This window comes from Gorilla gorilla, chromosome 2 (genome assembly GCF_029281585.2).
Source record: "Gorilla gorilla gorilla isolate KB3781 chromosome 2, NHGRI_mGorGor1-v2.1_pri, whole genome shotgun sequence".
NCBI classification, from domain to species: domain Eukaryota; kingdom Metazoa; phylum Chordata; class Mammalia; order Primates; family Hominidae; genus Gorilla; species Gorilla gorilla.
In genome coordinates this window covers 107,413,597-107,437,382 of record NC_086017.1, presented here as the reverse complement: position 1 = coordinate 107,437,382, position 23,786 = coordinate 107,413,597, and the positions used below count along the sequence as shown (strand labels likewise).

The 23,786-nt window shown below is 35.7% G+C and overlaps 1 non-coding gene and 1 pseudogene across 1 annotated transcript; one reads left to right on the top strand and one right to left on the bottom strand.

The window, feature by feature from the left end:
• Positions 1-1,396: 1,396 nt before the first annotated feature.
• On the bottom strand, positions 1,397-5,827 carry LOC101152352 (large ribosomal subunit protein eL20-like; annotated as a pseudogene).
• Positions 5,828-11,025: 5,198 nt separating this feature from the next.
• Positions 11,026-11,130, top strand: LOC115934118 (U6 spliceosomal RNA). Its single transcript, XR_004069965.1, has one exon. It is a non-coding gene; the product is annotated as a U6 spliceosomal RNA (small nuclear RNA).
• The last annotated feature ends 12,656 nt before the right edge of the window (positions 11,131-23,786 follow it).

The following is a 23,786-nucleotide window of genomic DNA, read 5'->3' as shown; positions in this document are numbered from 1 at the left end:
ATTATATACACGTGTATATAAAATATGTAAGTATATGTTTTATATATACATGTATATAAAATATGTATACGTATATATTTTATATACACGTGTGTATAAAATATATATAAGTATATGTTTTATATATACGTGTGTATAAAATATATATATGTTTTATATGTACGTGTATATAAAATATATATATGTTTTATATATACGTGTATATAAAATATCTATAAGTATATGTTTTATATATATTTTATATATAATTATTATATATAATATATAAAAGATATATATTATATATAAATATATAAAATATATAAATATATAAATACATATATTTATATAATATATTTATATATAAATATATATCTTTATACCTATCTTTTATATATATCTTTTATATATATATAAGATATATATTTATATATCTAATATGTATAAACATATTATATATTATATATTTATATATCTAATATATTTATATATAATATAATATATACACCTTTTATATATATTATTTACATCTTTTTTATATATTTTATATATTTATATTATATATTACATAAATATAAAATATATAAAATATATTATAATATATAATATATATTTTATATAAAATATATTTATGTAATATATTTTATATAAAATATATTTATGTAATATATTTTATATAAAATATATTTATGTAATATATTTTATATAAAATATATTTATGTAATATATTTTATATAAAATATATTTATGTAATATATTTTATATAAAATATATTTATGTAATATATTTTATAAATTTTATAAAAAATTTATATATTATAAAACATATATTATATATTATTTATAAAACATATATTATATATTATATATAAAACATATATTACATATAAAATATGTATTATATATAATATATATTTTATATATTATATATAATATATATTATATATTACATATAAAATATATATTTTATGTATCTAAAATTTATATATAATATATAAAAAATTATTTGTATCTAAAATTTATATATAAAATATATAAAATATATATTTTATTTATATAGAAAATATATATTTATGTATAATATATATTATTTATATAAAAGATATGTATTTCATTTATATATTATATATTATTAATATATAATGTATATATTATTTATGTATAAAATATATGTTTAATTTATATATTAAAAATATATATTTTATTTATTTATAAAATATATATTTAATTTATATACAAAAAGTATATATTTTATTTATATATAAAAATATATTTTTTATATGTAGAAATATATATATTATATATATTTATTTATATATTTTATTTATATATATTAAATATATTTTATTTATGTATAAATATATATACATACATTTTCCTGAGTTTATTTGGGGCACACCCAGGCGAGGGCTCTGCCCCTAGAAGAAGGTGTTGGACCTCTTGGTGGTGAAGTGTGGCTTGTGCTGATGGTGCAAAACCCAGTGGGGCAGTGGGAACTGGATCTTGGAGTCCTGGAACCGCTTGACGGCAGGCCGGTGGGCACTTGCTGGCTCTGATCTCCTCCACCTTCATGATCTGGATGGATTGGGCCAGGGCATGGTGCCGGGCGCCCGTGTTTTGGTAGCACTGGGTGACAGCACCCACGGGGGTCAGGTCCCGGTATTCCCGGTACATGTTGTGGGTGCCGCTCCTGGAGTCATAGCCCAGCCAGATGCCGAAGTTCTTCACCCGCAGGAAAGACGTCTCAAAACCCGCCAACGGTAGACAATCTCCCCTAAAGACTTCATCTTCTTTAACTGAGATGCAAAGTACCGGAAGGGAGACTTGGCAACGACATGATTAGGCGCAAAGATTTGCATGTGGTAGATGGGTGGTCTGTGGCATTTGGGGGCGGACAGGCAGCGACCCACCACCTTGTACTCTCCTAGTGTGCCCGAGGCCTTTGTGGTGTCCTCTCTGCGCTCGCCGCCACTCGCAAAAGGGAAAAATATATTTTTATATAGATGTTAAATCTAGTCTGTTAAATGTCAAAAGAAGCTTCTCTTTTGAATAAAAAAAATGAAAACTGAGTAATTTCTAAAAAAAATTCAAGAGACCAATATGATCTGATTTTCTTACAGTTTTCTAGTTATAAATTTATTCTAATAATTCAGTGTCTTAGCCATCTTTTATTTAATTTTATTATTATTATTTTGAGACAGAATCTCGCACTGTTGCCTAGGCTGGAGTGCAGGGGCTCAATCTCCGCTCACTGCAACCTCCACCTCCCAGGTTCAGGAGATTCTTGTGCCTCAGCCTCCGGGGTAGCTGGGACTATAAGCACCCGCCACATGCCCGGCTAATTTTTATATTTTTAGTAGAGATGGTGTTTCACCATGTTGACCAGGCTTGTCTCCAACTCCTAATCTCAAGTGATCTGCCTGCCTTGGCCTCCCGAAGTGCTGGGATTATAGGCGTGAGCCACTGTGCCGGCCAGCCATATTTACACAGCTAACATAAACATGTAATACACAATTCTAAGAGTAAACTGAAAAAATAATTTTTCTATTCTACTTAATTTTCATTTGAAAACCAAATGACTACTGCATAAGAAATTCGTATTCAAAATAAATGAGCATATAGATTTTACAGTTTATATATAAGGCATCTTATTTATATAATCTCATTTAAGTTTACCAATAATTACCTTAGTGACATTATTATGAAATTCTGAAAAAAATTTAGCTCCCCATGAGGTGCTTACTATTCATTCATACAACTAACATGTTACTGAGCAAGTTTTTCTCAAAAAAGTAGAATGCTAGGATTATAGAAAAATAATTAAAATAATGCATTTCACCCTTAAAAGGAGCTATTAGCAAACTGGAAGGTATAGATATACATGAAAAATATATTTTATATGCACATGTACAAGTATCAAATAATTTTATTTTAAATGTGTGTGTGTGTATACACACAAGTATCAAATAGTTTTTCGATTTGCATTCTATCTTCTAAACAAAGAACCAACATGTTGCTTTATTGCTAAGAAATGGAAAAAAATATATAACAGTTAAGATAAAAATACAAACTACACAGAATTTAAACAGATATTTTCCCACTTAAGTCCTAAACAACTGTCAATATACAGTCAACGATAAGTCAGCATGAACCAAATGTGTTTGACAGCTAATAACAGATATTATTTTCATCTTCTCTAATATTGAAACCTCATTTTTCATTCAGAATCAATAAGCACATTAAGAATATTTCATTTTGAAACCCAGTAGAAGTATGATGTCAGTCACACTTAGTGAGACTGTATTAAATTAGCAGTTTTTTAAAACCTGATAAAATCATTTTCCATAGTTACAACTTTTAAGAGAAGAAAAACTATAGTAGATCATTTGAGAATCTAAGAGAGCAAAATGAGTTTAAGTCAGTGTCTAATGGTCTATGGTAGGTATGTACAAAATAAAATACATAAATTGAAAAATATATAATTCACTGTACAAGTACTTATGGAATATCTATTATGTGTCGCATACTAGTCTAAAATGCATTTATTTATTAGTTTCTCTCATTTTCATATACTTTGGAAATTTTATGAATTCTGTGTTATAGTTTGGTCTAATGAGGTCCTTGAGTTCAAGCAATATTTGACTTCTAATCCTATATTCCTCCCTTGCTCCATCAACTTCTGCTTTAACGATAGCCCTGTCATTCTGAGGTCTAATATAGGCTGAATTCTGGAAGAAAATAATGCATTAAACAACGGGGACAGTCCTTTTCTCTTTAGCCTCAGGAAAGACAAATTTCTAACATTTAACTATTAAAAGCTGTTTCCATATGCTAGACATTGCTATAATAGTAACTTTAAAATAAACTTTTAAATAAACTTTAAAATAAAGTCCTACGCTGGTCACCCCCCATCTTAAAGAACATGTTATGTAACTTTCCTAAAGTCATACAGCTAATGAGTGATGGAGCCTAGAGTCCCTGCACTGCACAGCCTGTGACCTAAGACAAAGATATTTCTATGATCCTGGGGTAACTTCCTTGCTTATAACTTTGGAACTGAAACAACTATTTTCATAAGTCAACTTTCCATTTGTATTTGGTAGTGAAACAAACAACGGAGAAGAGTTTTTATCATTTCACCCACTGAAGCGTAACTCCTCCTATATAATTTCTGAATGAGCGGGTAAATATTGTAGACTATGTGTTCATGAAAGGGGGCATGGAAGTCATGGTTATTTCTTGAAATGTGTCAGTGTTGGCACAAGTGGATTTTTGGACTTTATTATTCATGTTGGCTACCTATAATAATAAAATGTAATCCAATTGCACTATTTTCACATCTTTAACTTTAGTCTAAACCACAATCATTTTTTTCCTGTTGCAGGAAGTCAGGGACCCCGAACAGAGGGACGGGCTGAAGCCATGGCAGAAGAACATAAATTGTGAAGATTTCATGGACATTTATTAGTTCCCCAAATTAATACTTTTATAATTTCTTAACGCCTGTCTTTACTACAATCTCTGAACATAAATCGTGATGATTTCATGGACACTTATCACTTCCCCAATCAATACCCTTGTGATTTCCTATGCCTGTCTTTACTTTAATCTCTTAATCCCATCATCTTCGCAAGCTGAGGAGGATGTATGTCTCCTCAGGACCCTGCGATGATTGCGTTAACTGCACAAATTGTTTGTAGAGCATGTATGTTTGAACACTGTGAAATCTGGGCACCTTGAAAAAAGAACGGGATAACAGCAACATTCAGGGAACAAGACAGATAACCTTAAACTCTGACTGCCGGTGAGCCGGGTGGAACAGAGCCATGTTGCTCTTCTATCAAAAGCAAATGGGAGAAATATCACTGAATTCTTTTTCTCAGCAAGGAACATCCCTGAGAAAGAGAATGCATCCCTGAGGGGAGGCCTCTAAAATGGCCACTCTGGGGGGCGGCTGTCTTTTACAGTCGTAGCTGTGGGATGAAATAAGCCCCGGTCTCCCATAGTGCTCCCAGGCTTATTAGGATGAGAAAATTCCTGCCTAATAAATTTTGGTCAGACTGGTTGTCTGCTCTCAAACCCTGTCTCCTGATAAGATGTTATCAATGACAATGCCTGCCCAAAACTTCATTAGCAATTTTAATTTCACCCTGGTCTTGTGGTCCTGTGGTCTCACCCTGCCTCCATCTACCTTGTGATATCTTATTATCTTGTGAAGCATGTGATCTCTGTGACCCACACCCTATTTGTACACTCCCTCCCCTTTTGAAAATCACTAATAAAAACTTGCTCGTTTTATGGCTCAAGGGGCATCACGGAACCTGCCAATGTGTGATGTGTCCCCTGGACACCCAGTTTTAAAATTTCTCTCTTTTGTACTCTGTCCCTTTATTTCTCAGACCAGCCGACACTTAGGGAAAATAGAAAAGAACCTACGTGAATTATCGGGGGTGAATTTTGCCCGATATTTGCCTGTGTTCATATTGTAATAGCTTCCTACTTCTTCCTCCTTCCTCCCAGTTCCATTTTAGACTATGTGCAACACCATTGCTAAACTAATCCTGTCAAGGAAGATAATGTCATTCCTGTTCAAAACTCCACAGTGAGTTTGCATGTCACTTAGGGTAAAATTGGCCCCATCCTCTCTACCCTGTTCCTCTTCTGCTATCCTCCTTCTGGTTGGCCTCCTTACTGTTCCTTCATACATGCCAAGCATGATCACACTATAGGATATTTGCTCTTTGCCTTTTCAGCTGCCTGGGATGTGCTTCTCTCCAGTATCCACATATCTCAATTCCCTCTTTTCCTTCAAGTTTTAAAGTATCATCGGTGATGCCTTCCCTGGCCATCTCTACCTGAGTAGAGTTTCCATTGCTCTTCCTGGTTCACTTTTTCTTCTTAGAAAACATCAATGTCTGGTACAGTATATACTTCTTATGTATCTTGCTTCCTGTCAACTGAAGAATGATGAGGTTCATAAATTTGGAAAGGAGAGCTTTATTTCTCAAAAAGGGTTGCAGCCTGCAGGGTGGCCATCAGGCTAGAAGCCAGAAACAGGTACTTCTAGGGTGGGAAGAATAATATAGGAATTTATGCTGAACAGAGAAGGTGAATATATATATATATATATATATATATATATATATATACACACACACACACGTATATATATACACACATATATATACACATATATATTTAATAAGCTATAAGAGGAGTTATGAACATTTATGAGAGATGAAACATGTGCATTTGCAGATGATCTTCATGGTTTCCCAAGGGTCCTTGTTCAAAAAACGGCAGTGTTAGCATGATTCATGGGTGGAGTTTTCTGCCCCTTGACATCCAAAGGTGAAACTGAGGACATGAAAACCCTCACTGCACATCCTCTGTACACCGGACAGAACCACTCCGTGCTTGATGGTCTGTTAACAGGAAGGAATGCTGGTTGATTGTTTTATCACAACTACAAAAGGGAGGGGCAGTCACAAAGATGGTTCAAATCAGTGGTGGAGGAAGTCTTTCCAAAGGGTTAGTTTCTGTCTAACCCTTTAGGAAAAAATAAAGTCTAATGGTGGTTAGCAGGGGAAGAGGTATAAAGAGACATGTCCAACTTCCCATCTGGTCATGGCCGGGAACTCAGTTTGCAAGGTTTGTCTGGGTCCTCTTGGCTAACAGGGGGTCCATTCATTTAGTTGGCAGCTTAGGATTTTATTTTTATTTCTCATTTCTTATGCATAATATGTTTTTTTTTTGGTAGCTGTAGACTAGACATGGAAAACAAAAATTGTCATATAGAAAGAACTCAATAAATATTTATTTGTTGAAAGATCTAAAGAATGAACCATTGGCCAGGCATGGTGACTCACACCTGTAATCCTAGCACTTTGGGAGGGCAAGGCGGGCATATCACCTGAGGTCAGGAGTTTGAGACCAGCCTGGCCAACATGGTGAAACCCCTTCTCTACTAAAAATACAAAAATTAGCCAGGTGTGGTGGCAGGCGCCTGTAATCCCAGCTACTTGGGAAGCTGAGGCAGGAGAATTGCTTGAACCCGGGAGGCAGAGGTTGCAGTGAGCCAAGATCACGCCATTGCACTCCAGTCTGAGGGACAAGAGTGAGACTTTGTCTCAAAAAAAACAAAAAAGAAAAAGAAAAAAAGAAAAAAAAAGAAATAATGAACCATGAATCATCAGATGGACAAAACACTGAACCGAGCTGACATACTCTAGGACAAAATATTGCAAATCAATTTGAAAATACCAGTTTTACCCATTCAGGCAAAAAATCAGATTGGTTGTTTAATTTTATTATTTAAAGTACTTTTTAACACTTTCTTGTAATTGTTGAATATCATACTGCTGCTGAAGTTGATATGGACCAGGGGAACACATAGTAGCTATGAAATGTGCTTCTCTAACACCTTAACTGTCCAATATTGCCTGCTGATCCCTTCCCTCTTTAACCTTGCTTACTGAATTTGCACAGGGAATCCAAATATTAGACTCTACCTGTAATAAAATAAATTATTCCCTTCAATCTATAGAAACCTCTTTAAGGACAGTCTAGTGAATGATAATCTAGTAATTTTTTTTTTCACCCAGCACCTAGTGTTTCCACCCTATTCTGAGTGCCCCACTGCCAGAAAAGAAGCCAGCATAAAACAAACTGAAACACACACACAAAACCCAGACCTTCCTGTTTTCAATATACACCATACTTTCTCACAGCTACACAACTTTGAACATTTCCTTCCCTCCATCTTATTTCTTTCCCCTTTTATCTGCCATCCCACCAGCTGAGTCTTTTCTGTCAACCTGTGGAGCCATTGTTGGTTCTGTTCACCACTGGATCCTTAACACTTAGTTCAGTGGCTGGGACCTGGTAGGTGATTAATATTTGGTGAGGCCTTGGGGTGACTTGGGTGCTGAAGTCCTTCTGTTTTGTATTCTGATTATTATGGTTGTAGCAAATATTTCCAGACATTGATTTAAATTCCTAAACTTGAAACTTTTTGAAACAGTGTTTTGTTTTTGTTTTTTGAACAACATTCTTGCTTCACACTGAATGATGAGTAAAAATTACCTAAGTGAAGGAATAAATGTTGGAGTCACATGCAGTGGCAAATGTGAAAGAGAATATATTTCAGATTGTGACAGGAAATTTGTTATCAGGCTGCCTTAAAAAGCAATTACAATAACAAGCATGTTTACATAAAAATATCACTTTCTATGACCACATGTGACTTTCCAGAAAGTGACTGCGTGTATATTGAGCACAAAAGGAGAAGAAGGAAAAAAAACCCAAACAGCAGAATAAGTAGGCAGAAACAAAGGGTAAAGATTTAGAATTCATGGAAATATTAAAATGAAAGAAAACAAATTATGGGTCTTGGAACCAAGAACAAAATGGATAAGATTTGACATAAAGGGAGTGTGACAATCATTCTTTGCAGAAGAATTAAAAAAAAAAAAATCTGGCCAGGTGCGGTGGCTCACGCCTGTAATCCCAGCACTTTGGGAGGCCGAGGCAGGCAGATCATGAGGTCAGGAGATCGAAACGATCCTGGCTAACACGGTGAAACCTGTCTCTACTAAACATACAAAAAATTATCCGGGTGTGGTGGTGGGAGCCTGTAGTCCCAGCTACTCTGGAGGCTGAGGCAGGAGAATGGCGTGAACCTGGGAGGTGGAGCTTGCAGTGAGCTGAGATTGCGCCACTGCACTACAGTCTGGGTGACAGAGTGAGACTTCGTCTCAAAAACGAAACAAAACAAACAAACAAACAAACCTGTCTGTATTTCTCCTATTTAAAAATAAAATGTAAAGTAGAGCTGATTACATTTCTATTAACATAATTTTTGGCTTTACATAAAACTAAAAGTTTATTTTTAAGAAAAAAGGAACAATTTTAATTTTTCTATGCACAAAATAATAAAAGTATTATTGTTTTATGGAAAGATCAAGTCTTATGAATAGCATGCTTTATTTTAGCAATATTCATAACATTAATGTGTAAAACTCAAACATTTACTCGTTTACCATTGGGTGTTATATACATTACAGACATTCTTTAGGGTATAGAGGAAGAATTTTTCATTGTGTAGCTGTTTAATTATATACATTCATAAGAATGTTAAAATTGTAATTTTACGTAGCGATTTTGAGCAAAACTAAACTCAATATCAGATATGTTTCACACGAAAGTTTTAAATGGTCAAAATCAAGTGTTTCTCCTTTATATAATGTTTTTATTTAACGTATTATTGAACAAAACATTTAATTCACTTTTATGCTAAAATCTAAGAATCTTCTCTAGGGATCCAGGCTTTTTATTAAGCATCTTTTGTGAGCTAAGCCCTGGGTTAGGGATGAGGGATGTAGATAAAAATGATGTACAGTTCTGGATTTCCATAAGCTCAATTGTTATCAAAAAGAAAAAAAAATGTAGACATAAAAATTGCAATGTAATTTTGTATGTACAAAACTGTGGTAAAGAACTTAAAAGACTTGGGGAACATAGGAATGACCCTGCATAAGTAAAATGAGAAGATCTTTGAGAGAAATCATGTCTATGTTGTTCTTTAGTTATTTTATTTTCTGTTATTCATTGTCAAGGAGAAAGGGAGTGTTCTAGACAAAGAATTGCTCAAAATCACTGAGTAAATAAAAGGAGGAGTGTCGAGACTGATGCAAGTACAGGGTTACTCAGAAAGCTATGGTGAGAAGAGGCCCTGAAGACACATTTCTGCAAACTCTAACAGGGCCTGAGTGTCATATGACAGGAGTTCAGATAAACTGGGAGTGAGAAAGCTGAGCTGTAAGGTGTCTGAATAGCCAATTAAAGCAAGAAGCCAAAAATGTGCAAGAAGTTAAGCTTTACTCTTTTATGGTGATATAAGCAAAAGGCTAAAATCAGAGAAAGTGTGGACCCTCTCTTGCATTTTTCCCTATAAAACGGAGCACAGGTCAGAACAGATGTGAGAGTCATCTTACTATTGAGGGAGTCCCAAACAAAAGGTCTAGCAGTTTTATGGACCTTCAAGTAGTGGAGAGGATGAGGGAGAAGTCCTAAACATGGAAATGTACTGGGCATTGAGTGAGAGTCTCCCCAACCTCCCCTACCCAGCCTGCCACCACTCCAAGGAGCATTTGGCAGGGGTACCTGAGAGGGACCTCAGCCCAGGGGAACTCAGATGAAATGACCTACGAATGGAGGTATCCTACTGGGGCTGGACATGCAAAGATGAAAAGAGCATGACTGGCCAGGTGGGGCCAGAGTCATTGCCTGCTGCTGCCTTCAGAGACTGCAGTGCTGTGACTGTTCACCACATCTGCTGTGGGGAAGGCAGCTTTTTCCTAAGCCTCCCAGGTGAAGGGTTTATAATCACCAGACTGGATCTGGAAAATTACCCGAAGTTTCTCACTGGAAGCTGGACTCCTCACCATAGTAAGAGCAGTACAGACATCATGATGTAGACAGTGGGCAAGTATAAGTGATTTGGAAACGTGGCAGTGGCATGATGAAATTTTCAGGCTAACAACCCTGATGACAATGTGAGAGTGGACTGGTTGGGGCCTGTTGCCAACAAGAAAAATGGCTGAGAGAGTCTCAATAGTGCAAGTATGCAATTTTAAACCTCCTGAAGGCCTTTTGTTCAGCTAAGAGATTTCCAGGATAATTTTGAAATCACAAAGTCTAGACATGAGGATTCTAAGCCACCCATCTTTCAACTCTTCTTTATTAAGGAAAAGGATGCTTAGAATTAAGGTATTGGGTTTGCTTCTTTGCCCGCATCTGTACTTGTTGCAACTCTTCTTTTCCATTAATGATTGAGAGGTGGGAACTGAGTCCAGTGTTCTCATATACTTATTAAGGAGATCCCATTTGATCTCTTTCTTGGCCTTCCAGAGCTTCTTTCAATATCTGACATGGAAATAGTATGATCAGTGGAGTTATATAGTGTTAGGGCTCTGAGATCCATTGCACAGCTAGCTTTCTAGATACTTGTTCCTGCAGTTGAAATGATCAAAAGTATTTTTGATCAGTGCTCGCTTCGGCAGCAACATATACTAAAATTGGAATAATACAGAGATTAGCATGGCCCCTGTGCAAGGATGACATGCAAATTCGTGAAGTGTTCCATTAAAAAAATAAACAAAAGTATTTGGATCGTTGTATGATATTTATTTTAAAATGCAGCAATGTTGCAAATGCTGCAAACTAATTTATTATGAATCAATGTATTTATGAGTTGATATATTTACACTTCTATTCATATTTGAAGAAATATCAGTGAGTAGTAATGGTCTAAAACCATATAATATGCTTTTAGAGTCGCTATGGTAACTTATTTTCTTGGAAAATCTAATAGATGTCTGGAAACCTGCCATGGTTACTTACCAGCTATTGGAGAAATAGCATTGCATCTTGTTTTTTAAAAAGATCTGCTTATTTATTAACTTTACTATAAATTTCCATAAATTTTAGCAATATGAACTATTTTTAATTAGTATCAATTGAAAGGAATTATATTTTCAAATAGTTAAGAAAATATAAACAAATAATCAATAAAGCCTTAAAAAGACTTATTTGAAAGACTTGTGTAGAGTGTCCAAAATCCAGAACAATGAAAACACCAACTACTGACAAGAATGTGCAGCAACAGTAACTTTTACTCATTGCTAATGTAAATACAAAATGGTACAGCCACTTTACAGAACAATTTGGTAATTTCTTATGAAATTAAACATACTCCTAGCATATGATCTAGCAATCTTGCACCTTGCTGTTTACCCAAAGTAGTTGAAAGTATACGTCCACACAAAAATGTTGATCTTTGTAACAGCTTTACTAAAAATTATCAAAACTTGGAAGCAACCAACATGTCCTTCAGTAGGTGAATGGATAAACTGTGGCACATCCTTGTCATCCAGTGACAAAGAAATATTATTAAATGTTAAAAAATACGACCTATCAAGCCATGAAAAGACATGAGGGAAACTTAAATGTCCATTACTAGATGAAAGAAGCCAATCTGAGACAGCTCCATACTGTGTAATGCCAGCTATATGACATTCTGGAAAAGGCAAAACTATGGAGACAGTAAAAAGCTTAGTGGTTGTCAGAGTTTAGTGGGGAGTGAGGGGTAATAGGGAGAGCACAGATGATTTTTAGGACAGTGAAACTACTCTATATGATAACTATAATTTTGGGTACCTGTCATCATACCTTGTTTCAAACCCAAAAAATACGCAACATTAAGAATTAACCCTAATGTATACTATGAACTTTGGGTGATTATGATGTGTCAATGTAGGCTCATCTATTGTAACAAATATACTACCCTGGTGGGAAATGTTTAAAAAAGATCTGGGAAAATATAGCACAGACAAATTTTTGACAAATATTATTGAGAAAGAAAAGCAGAGAAAAAGTACCATTCAATGAAATTATTAAAACAAAAAACAAATAGACAGAAGTTAAAATTTAGACAGTTTCTCCTTTGTACAAATTTTGAATTAAATAAGACAAAAGCAAAATACCTTTATGAGAAAATATACAATCCAGAGTTTTTAGAAGTGATGAAGTTATAAATTAATAATTCAGAAAAAAAATAAAAATATAATAAAGGGAGGTTCCAAGATGGCCAAATAGGAATAGCTCCAGTCTACAGCTCCCAGCATGAGCGACACAGAAGACGGGTGATATCTGCATTTCCAACTGAGGTACCGGGTTCATCTCACTGGGGCTTATCAGACAGTGGGTGCAGCACAGTGAGCATGGGCTGAAGCAGGGTGAGGCATCACCTCACCCAGGAAGCGCAAAGGGTCAGGGAATTCCCTTTCCTAGCCAAGCAAAGCTATGACAGAGGGCACCTGGAAAATTGGGTCACTCCCACCCTAATACTGTGCTTTTCCAATGGTCTTAGCAAGCGGCACAACAGGAGATTATATCCCGCTCCTGGCTTGGAGGGTCCCATGCCCACAGAGCCTCACTCATTGCTAGCACAGCAGTCCGAGTTCGAACTGCAAGGATGCAGCGAGGCTGGGGGAGGGGCGCCCACCGTTGCTGAGGCTTGAGTAGGTAAGCAAAGTGGCCTGGAAGCTTGAACTGGGTGGAGCCCACCGCAGCTCAAGGAGGCATGCCTGCCTGCCTCTGTAGACTCCACCTCTGGGGGCAGGGAATAACTGCATAAAAGGCAGCAGAAACCTCTGCAGACTTAAATGTCCCTGTCTGACAGCTTTAAAGAGAGTAGTGGTTCTCCCAGCACAAAGTTTGAGATCTGAGAATGGACAGACTGCCTCAAGTGGGTCCCTGACCCCCGAGTAGCCTAGCTGGGAGGCACCCCCCAGTAGGGGCACTCTGACACCTCGCATGGCCAGGGACCCCTCTGAGGTGAAACTTCCAGAGGAATGATCAGGCAGCAACATTTGCTGTTCAGCAATATTCACTGTTCTGCAGCCTCTGCTGCTGATACCCAGGCAAAGAGGGTCTGGAGTGGACCTCCAGCAAACTCCAACAGATCTGCAGCTGAGGGTCCTGACTGTTAGAAGGAAAACTAGCAAACATAAAGGACATCATTACCAAAACCCCATCTGTATGTTGCCATCATCAAAGACCAAAGGTAGATAAAACCACAAAGATGGGGGAAAAAACAGAGCAGAAAAACTGAAAATTCTAAAAATCAGAGCACCTCTCCTCCTCCAAAGGAACACAGCTCCTTACCAGCAATGGAACAAAGCTGGACGGAGAATGACTTTGATGAGTTGAGAGAAGAAGGCTTCAGATGACCAAACCTCTCCGAGCTAAAGAAGGAAGTTCAAACCCATCGCAAAGAAGTTAAAAACCTTAAAAAAAGATTAGAACGAATGGCAAACTAGGATAACCAATGTAGAGAAGTCCTTAAATGACCTGATGGAGCTGAAAACCAAGGCATGAGAACTATGTGACGAATGCACAAGCTTCAGTAGCCGATTTGATCAACTGGAAGAAAGGGTATCAGTGATTGTAGATCAAATGAATGAAATGAAGTGAGAAGAGAAGTTTAGAGAAAAAAGAATAAAAAGAAATGAACAAATCCTCCAAGAAATATAGGACTATGTGAAAACATCAAATCTATGTCTGATTGGTGTACCTGAAAGTGATGGGGAGAATGGAAACAAGTTGGAAAACACTCTTCAGCATATTATCCAGGAGAACTTCCCCAATCTAGCAAGGCAGGCCAACATTCAAATTCAGGAAATACAGAGAATGCCACAGAGATACTCCTCAAGAAGAGCAACACCAAGACATACAATTGTCAGATTCACCAAAGTTGAAATGAAGGAAAAAATGTAAAGGGCAGCCAGAAAGAAAGGTCAGGTTACCCACAAAAGGAAGCCCATTGGACTAACAGTGGATCTCTCAGCAGAAACTTTACAAGCCAGAAGAGAGTGGGGGCCAATATTCAACATTCTTAAAGAAAAGAATTTTCAACCCAGAATTTCATATCAAGCCAAACTAAGCTTCATAAGTGAAGGAGAAATAAAATACTTTACAGACCAGCAAATGCTGAGAGATTTTGTTACCACCAGGCCTGCCCTACAAGAGCTCCTGAAGGAAGCACTAAACATGGAAAGGAACAACTGGTACCAGCCATTGCAAAAACATGCCAAATTGTAAAGACCATTGATGCCAGGAAGAAACTGCATTAACTAATGAGCAAAATCACCAGCTAACATCATAATGACAGGATCAAATTCACACATAACAATATTAACCTTAAGTGCAAATACGCTAAATGTTCCAATTAAAAAACACAGACTGGCAAATTGGATAAAGAGTCAAGACCCATCAGTGTGCTGTATTCAGGAAACCCATCTCACCTGCAGAGACACATATAAGCTCAAAATAAAGGGATGTTGGAAGATCTACCAAGCAAATGTAAAACAAAAAAAGGCAGGGGTTGCAATCCTAGTCTCTGATAAAACAGACTTTAAACCAACAAAGATCAAAAGAGACAAAGAAGGCCATTACATAATGGTAAAGGGATCCATTCAACAAGAAGAGCTAACTATCCTAAACATATATGCACCCAATACAGGAGCACCCAGATTCACAAAGCAAATCCTTAGAGACCTATAAAGAGCCTTAGACTCCCACACAATAATAATAGAAGACTTTAACATCCCACTGTCAGCATTAGACAGATCAACGAGACAGATAGCTAACAAGGATATCCAGGACTTGAACTCAGCTCTGCACCAAGCAGAGCTAATAGACATCTACAGAACTCTCCACCCCAAATCAACAGAATATACATTCTTCTCAGCACCACATCGCACTTTCCATTCCAAAATTGACCACATAGTTGGAAGTAAAGCACTCCTCAGCAAATGTAAAAGAAGAGAAATCATAACAAACCATCTCTCAGACCACAGTGCAATCAAACTAGAACTCATGATTAAGAAACTCACTCAAAACCGCTCAACTACATGGAAACTGAACAACCTGTTCCTGAATGACTACTGGGTACATAACAAAATGAAGGCAGAAATAAAGATGTTCTTTGAAACCAACAAGAACAAAGACACAACATACCAGCATCTCTGGGACACATTTAAAGCAGTGTGTAGAGGGAAATTTATAGCGCTAAATGCCCACAAGAGAAAGCATGAAAGATCTAAAATTGACACCCTAACATCACAATGAAAAGAACTAGAGAAACAAGAGCAAACACATTCAAAAGCTAGCAGAAGGCGAGAAATAACTAAAATCAGAGCAGAACTGAAGGAGATAGAGACACAAAACACCCTTCAAAAAATCAATGAATCCAGGAGCTGTTTTTTTGAAAAGATCAACAAAATGGATAGACCACTAGTAAGACTAATAAAGAAGAAAAGAGAGAACAATCAAATAGATGCAATAAAAAATGATAAAGGTGATATCACTACGGATCCCACAGAAATACAAACTACCATCAGAGAATACTATAAACACCTCTATGCAAATAAACTAGAAAATCTAGAAGAAATGGATAAACTCCTGGACACATACACCCTCCCAAGACTAAACCAGGAAGAAGATGAATCTCTGAATAGACCAATAACAGGCTGTGAGATTGAGGCAATAATTAATAGCTTACCAACCAAAAAAAGTCCAAGACCAGACAGATTGTCATCCGAATTCTACCAGAGGTCAAGGAGGAGCTGGTACCATTCCTTCTGAAACTATTCATTCAATAGAAAAAGAGGGAATCCTCCCTAACTCATTTTATGAGGCCAGCATCATCCTGATACCAAAGCCTGGCAAAGACACAACAAAAAAAGAGAACTGTAGACCAATATCCCTGATGAACGTCAATGCAAAAATCCTCAATAAAATACTGGCAAACCAAATCCAGCAGCACATCAAAAAGCTTATCCACCATGATCAAGTGGGCTTCATCCCTGGGATGCAAGGCTGGTTCAACATACACAAATCAATAAACATAATCCAGCATATAAACAGAACCAAAGACAAAAACCACATGATTATCTTAATAGATGCAGAAAAGGCCTTCAAAAAATTCAACAGCCCTTCCTGCTAAAAACTCTCAATAAATTAGGTATTGATGGGATGCATCTCAAAATAATAAGAGCTGTCTATGACAAAGCCACAGCAAATATCATACTGAATGGGCAAAAAAATGGAAGCATTCCGTTCGAAAACTGGCACAAGACAGGGATGCCCTCCCTTACCACTCTTATTCAACATAGTGTTGGAAGTTCTGGCCAGGGCAATCAGGCAGGAGAAAGAAATAAAGGGCATTCAATTAGAAAAAGAGGAAGTCAAATTGTCCCTGTTTGCAGATGACATGATTGTATATCTAGAAAACCCCATCGTCTCAGCCCAAAATCTCCTTAAGCTGTTAAGCAACTTCAGCAATGTCTCAGGATACAAAATCAATGGGCAAAAATCACAAGCATTCCTATACACCAATAACAGGCAAGCAGAGAGCCAAATCATGAGTGAACTCCCATTCACAATTGCTTCAAAGAGAATAAAATAACTGGGAATCCAACTTACAAGTGATGTGAAGGACCTCTTTAAGGAGAACTACAAACCACTGCTCAACGAAATAAAAAAGGATACAAATAAATGGAAGAACATTCCATGCTCACAGATAGGAAGAATCAATATCATGAAAATGGCCATACTGCCCAAGGTAATTGATAGATTCAATGCCACCCCCATCAAGGTACAAATGACTTTCTTCACAGAATTGGAAAAAACTACTTTAAAGTTCATATGGAACCAAAAAAGAGCCCACATTGCCAAGACAATCCTAAGCCAAAAGAACAAAGCTGGAGGCATCACACTACCTGACTTCAAACTATACTACAAGGTTACAGTAACCAAAACAGCATGGTACTGGTACCAAAAGAGAGATATAGACCAATGGAACAGAACAGAGCCCTCAGAAATAATGCCACACATCTACAACTATCTGATCTTTGACAAACCTGACAAAAACAAGAAATGGGGAAAGGATTCCCTATTTAATAAATGGTGCTGGGAAAACTGGCTAGCCATATGTAGAAAGCTGAAACTGGATCCCTTCCTTACACTTTAAACAAAAATTAATTCAAGATGGATTAAAGACTTAAATGTTAGGCCTAAAACCATAAAAACCCTAGGAGAAAACCTAGGCAATACCATTCAGGACATAGGCATGGGCAAGGACTTCATGTCTAAAACACCAAAAGCAATGGCAACAAAAGTCAAAATTGACAAACTGGTTCTAATTAAAGTAAAGAGCTTCTCCACAGCAAAAGAAACTACCATTAGAGTGAACAGGCAACCTACAGAATGGGAGAAAATTTTTGCAATCTACTCATCTGACAAAGGGCTAATATCTAGAATCTACAAATAACTCAAATAAATTTACAAGAAAAAAAGAAACAACCCCATCACAAAGTGGGCGAAAGATATGAACAGACACTTCTCAAAAGAAGACAGTTATGCAGCCAACAGGCACATGAAAAAATGCTCATCATCACTGGCCATCAGAGAAATGCAAATCAAAACCACAATGAGATACCATCTCATACCAGTTAGAATGGGGATGATTAAAAAGTCAGGAAACAACAGGTGCTGGAGAGGTTGTGGAGAAATAGGAACACTTTTACACTATTGGTGGGAGTGTAAACTAGTTCAACCATTGTGGAAGACAGTGTGGTAATTCCTCAAGGATCTAGAACTGGAAATACCATTTGACCCAGCCATCCCATTACTGGGTATATACCCAAAGGATTATAAATCATGCTGCTATAAAGATACATGCACATGTATGCTTTATTGCGGCACTATTCACAATAGCAAAGACTTGAAGCCAACCCAAATGTCCATTAGTGATAGACTGGATTAAGAAAATGTGGCACATATACACCATGGAATACTATGCAGCCATAAAAAAGGATGAGTTCATGTCCTGTGTAGGGACATGGATGAAGCTGGAAACCATCATTCTCAGCAAACTATCCCAAGGACAAAAAACCAAACACCACATGTTCTCACTCGTAGGTGGGTATTGAACAATGAGAACACTTGGACACAGGAAGGGGAACATCATACACTGGGGCCTGTTGTGGGGTGTGGGGAGAGGGGAGGGATAGCATTAGGAGATATACCTAATGTAAATGACGAGTTAATGGGTGCAGCACACCAACATGGCACATGTATACATCTGTAACAAACCTGCAGATTGTGCACATGTACCCTAGAACTTAACATATAATAATAATTTAAAAAGATACACCTAGTTTGAATTCGTGATATACACATGAATATTTAAATATCAACCAGATAGTACATTATAGAATAACTGTAGCTGTTTGATCCAAAAAGTAAGTTTAGAATTACATGTGTGTCCAACTATCTACCTTTATATTCCTTTAGCCTGCATACAGATGAATTGACATCAATAACCTATGATAGAACCACCAATGAAATGTGAGTTGTAAAATATATATATACAAATATGTAAGGAAATATATATGCAGATATACTACTTTTGACTATCTAGACTCACAAGCACAGGGAGAGAGAGAAAGGGAGAGAGAGAGAAAAGAAAGAGAGAAACAACAGAGAGAAAGATGAAGATTATGTGCTTTACTCTCAGGATCATCCATAGCTATACAGAATGTCTTTTACATGGTTTATAAATCTCATCACTATAGGCCCTGCAGGTCCCTTATCCAATTTTTTGATTAAATTGGATAAAAAGGAACAGGTCAAAAAAGGGAAACTTTTTGTTATTGTCTTTTCACCCTTAGCAGCAGGCACATACTTAGGAAAGTCAGATTTCCTGTGTATGATACATACTAGAGTGTGCCCAGGGAAGAAAATCCTATGTGTAGCAACAAGCAAATAGCAGTGGAACACTTAGGAAATTCAGATTTCCTGTGTATGATACATACTAGAGTGTGCCCAGGGAAGAAAATCCTATGTGTAGCAACAAGCAAATAGCAGTGGAACACTTAGGAAAAAAAAAAAAAAACAGAGCTAATGGCCCTGGCAGGGTTCCTCACACTCAGAACTCTACCACCATGTGAGGCTAACACTACAAGCCCACACCCCTCATCACATTGTACAGAGCAGTTTCTTGACCCTGTGTGAGAGCAGAAAAGACACCTATGATGGTGAAAAGAAGGCACCGATTAAGGGATTTTAGTATCAGGAAATGAGATGAGGTCAAGGGGATTTGTACATAGAAACTGCAGCTGAATTTGAAATAAAGTAAACCACCAAATGCTTACTTTGTGCTTCATTCAATTGTAAAGAACTAAACATCACTTATGAGTAATTCAAACCAGAAAGTGAAGTCTTGGATGTCATATTGGTGTTGGACTATACATACATATATTTAAATTCTGTAGCACTGCCAAGTCTAAATTCAAATTAGTACCCTGGAATGGCACTATCAGTGAACTGTGAGACAGAAATAAATCAATATATATATAAGGATATATGAACATAGGAGGAAACAAAAAATATATAATAAAAACATACTCTAAAAATAAGACTTCTAAACATGTAAACGTTCGGATTACTTTTAAAGAAAGATATTTCACTATGTAAAACTATTTCAAAACATGGAAACATTGAAAAACCCATCAACAATTTTTCTTTTCTAAAAGCTGATCTTGCTGCTTTTATTTTTTATTTTTACTTTTAACTTTTAAGTTCAGGGTACAGGTGAAGGTTTGTTTCATAGGTAAACTTGTGTCATGGGGATGTGTTGTACAGATAATTTTATCATCCAGATATTAAATTTAGTACCCATTTTTTATTTTTCCTGATCTTCTCCCTCCTCCTATCCTCCACCCTTCAATAGGCCCCATTGGGTGCTTTTCCCCTCTATGTGTCCACGAGTTCTCATCATTTAGCTGTCATTTATAAGTGAGAACATGACATGCTGTGTTTGGTTTTCTGTTTCTGCATTAGTTTGCTTAGGATAATGGCCTCCAGCTCTATCCATGTCCTTGAAAAGGATGTGATTTTATTCTTTTTTATGGCCACATAATATTCCATAATGTATATGAACCCCATTTTCCTTATCCAGCCTATCACTGATGGGCATTTAGATTGATTCCATGCCTTGCTATTGTGAATAGTGCTGTAATGAACATACGCATGCATATGTCTTTTTAATTGAGTAATTTATATTCCTTTGGGTATAAATTAGGATATAGGTGGGGATAAGTACAAGCTAGAATAATTCAAATCAAAAGACTACAAAGATAACACAAGATAAATTGTTGGCCAAATTAATTTATGTACATAGATTCAATATTCCCAAATAAAATGTCCTCAGATTCACCTCAGGTATTCTCTAAAAGAAGACTATATCCAGAAGTATGATTTGATCTGGAAATGCAAGATTAATCAACTTTAGAAAGTCTTATGTGTATAATCTACTACATTTATTAAAAGAATAAATATGTGATAAGCTGCATCCAAAGTATTAACAAATCCAAACATGCATTGATAGCAAGGGCTCTAAGAAACAAGAAATGAGAATGAAGAGACTCAATTTGGAGAAAAGGTATTCAGCAGAAATTAACATCAAATAGTATATTTAGTAGTCAAATATTAGAATCATTCCAGTTAAAGTAAAAGATGAGAAAAAAAAGTCACAATTTTTACCAATATTGATGATACAGGAGCTCCTAATCAATGTATTTAGAAAAAGAAAAGATATGTGAAGTATAAATGTTGGAGAGAGTTAACATTCTCATTTTGTTCTACAATGTGCTTCTCTTCATAGGAAACTCAATAATATGAACTAACAATGTGACAGGATAGGTCAGCAGAGTGGCCAGAAACAAGGGCAAAATAAGAAAATCAATAATATCCTTATACAAAAAGAGTATCCAATTAGAAAATATACTAGAGATCCCAAAACAATTGTGAAAAAAATATAAAGTGCCTACTCATGTGCCTAATAAGAAATATATAAGGTTTTATTGGAAAAATTTATAAAACATTACTAAAGGAGTAAAAGCTGTCGAAGGTGAATAGAATCATAATCTACATTTGTAGATATAAAACTTTATATTTTAAAGGTACCAGTTATCTTCCAAGTTAATCAAGAGATTTCTTACTCTCCCAATCAAATTTCCAATATATATATTTTTTAATTGAAGGAAGACTTGAATATGTCTTACATTTGTAGGAGTGTAATTCTGCAAGTCAGGGCCAGATATATTTTAGAGGGAAGAAAATGCAAGGCTAGGAAAATGGAGAGGTAGGGCTTGGTCTTCCCAGCTATCAAAATGTTTTTAAATGGCTGTAATGAAAATAATATAATATCCGAACTAATGGAAAAATCAAGCAGTGCAGCTTATGAAAAATCGAGAAATAAACACTAGTAGATTAACAATATATAATGAATGACTTCCAGATTGAGAGATATGATGTATTTAATAAGTAAAATCAGACAACCCATTAAGAGAAAAATTAAAATTATATCTCAATTGCAACAAATATTAAAACCTAGTTTTAAAAAAACTCTGAAGTATTTGAGGAAAAGTTTAGAATATATTTAGGAGATTTAGATTTTGGTCTATAACTTCAAAGAATGAAGACTAGGTTCTGATCTCTATGACGGAAAAGCTCTTACATGAGACAAAAATATTTGTTTAAAAATTGAAAAATTGAAGAGGCAATATAACTTAGAGAATGCTTCATTTTGAGAAGTAGGTAAGTGATGACGTTAGACAGGAGACGTAATCTCTATTAAGCTTTAATTTTGATTTTGAATAGAAGATATTCCATAACAATTTAAGTAAAAGAATGAATGAGTGACATTCTGTGTATATCCAGTTTTGAAAATTATCGAGAATGGCTGGAGTTGAAAATGCCCAGTAGAAGTTTATTTGTTAGGGTTTTAGTAGTGGAGGAAATGCCATTCAATTCCCCTCCGATTTCTCTAGTAATAATTTAAAAATTATATATTTTCAATTAATCTTAGTAATACCACTCAGTAATACAAGTCATTCATTCTAAAATGGATCCATTCATTCAGACTGTAGACTTAGAGAGTAGTGCAAAAAATTGAAAACAAATAAAAACAAAAGCAATCAGGTGGTATATGGTTTTATGTAGCTTTGGTAATCAGCTCCATTCCAGAATATTCCATTTATCTTAATTTTTAGAATGGATAGTTTCTCTTCAGCCACTGCTAGAAAGCTATTGCCACAGTCTTGGATATAAAGAGCTCTGATTTACCCTGAATTCAGACATGGCAGATTTAAGAAAAAGCACCAGATTTAATTTGATTTCATGTGTTCTTGCTCCTTTCCTGGTTATCTCAATCCTGCTCACTTTTAGCTTTTGGTATGGAGGTGACAAAATATTATTTCTTTCAGCAATTAAATTTGACAGAGGATTGAAGAGAGGTACTCAAAACCCTGAAATTAATATCTTCAGTGATGTTTTCTGCTGTTGAAATGAGTTATATGAGTGTTATACCGACTGAGTCAATACTTGATATGATAAATCTTAAATTATTTAGAAATCAGAATAATTAGACAAAAAATAATTAGCTATGTCAAGATTTGACTGGTTTATATTTTAATATCATTACCTGCAATGCGTCAGTCATATGATTATTATGGCTCAGCTAAGATTCCCATAGGCCTCTTTGGCATTATGATTGTCTGTAGCTCATATGTAGGTAATTGAATTACACTTGAATTTAATGTTTTTGTTGATCTAAGAAAGCATGTTTAGTTCACATATGTTGCAACCTAAACTGTACATTTAGATATTAGCTACAATTCTGCAGAGCACGTTTCAATGCAATAATTTTAGTGCAGCTCGCCCCACAGAATCAGTGAAATAAACTGGAATGTTTTGGAATTTAAAAAGCAAGCCAATAGAATATTGAATATATTTGTAGCATATTTACAAATATAAAATTTTGACATCACCCAACATAGTACTGAATATCATTTTCTTGAAAGCTTGCCAGTTTTTGAACATTTTTGTACAAATGTACATGATTGTACATTTAGGCATCATAAGTAGTATCAACACCATAAAAGCATATTAATCTTAAGTTTCATATACGCAAAGATATATAGCAATTATAATATGCTTGTAATTGTTCTAAGCCTTAAACAAACATCAACTTAGATAACTATTGTAACCTGTATAAAGTCAGTTCTAGTATCCTCATTTTCTGATGAGAAAGCTGAGGCACAGATAATTAAATACTTAATTTGCATAGCAGGAATGTGCTGGTGCTTAGATTACAACCTAGCCAGGTAAATTATCTAG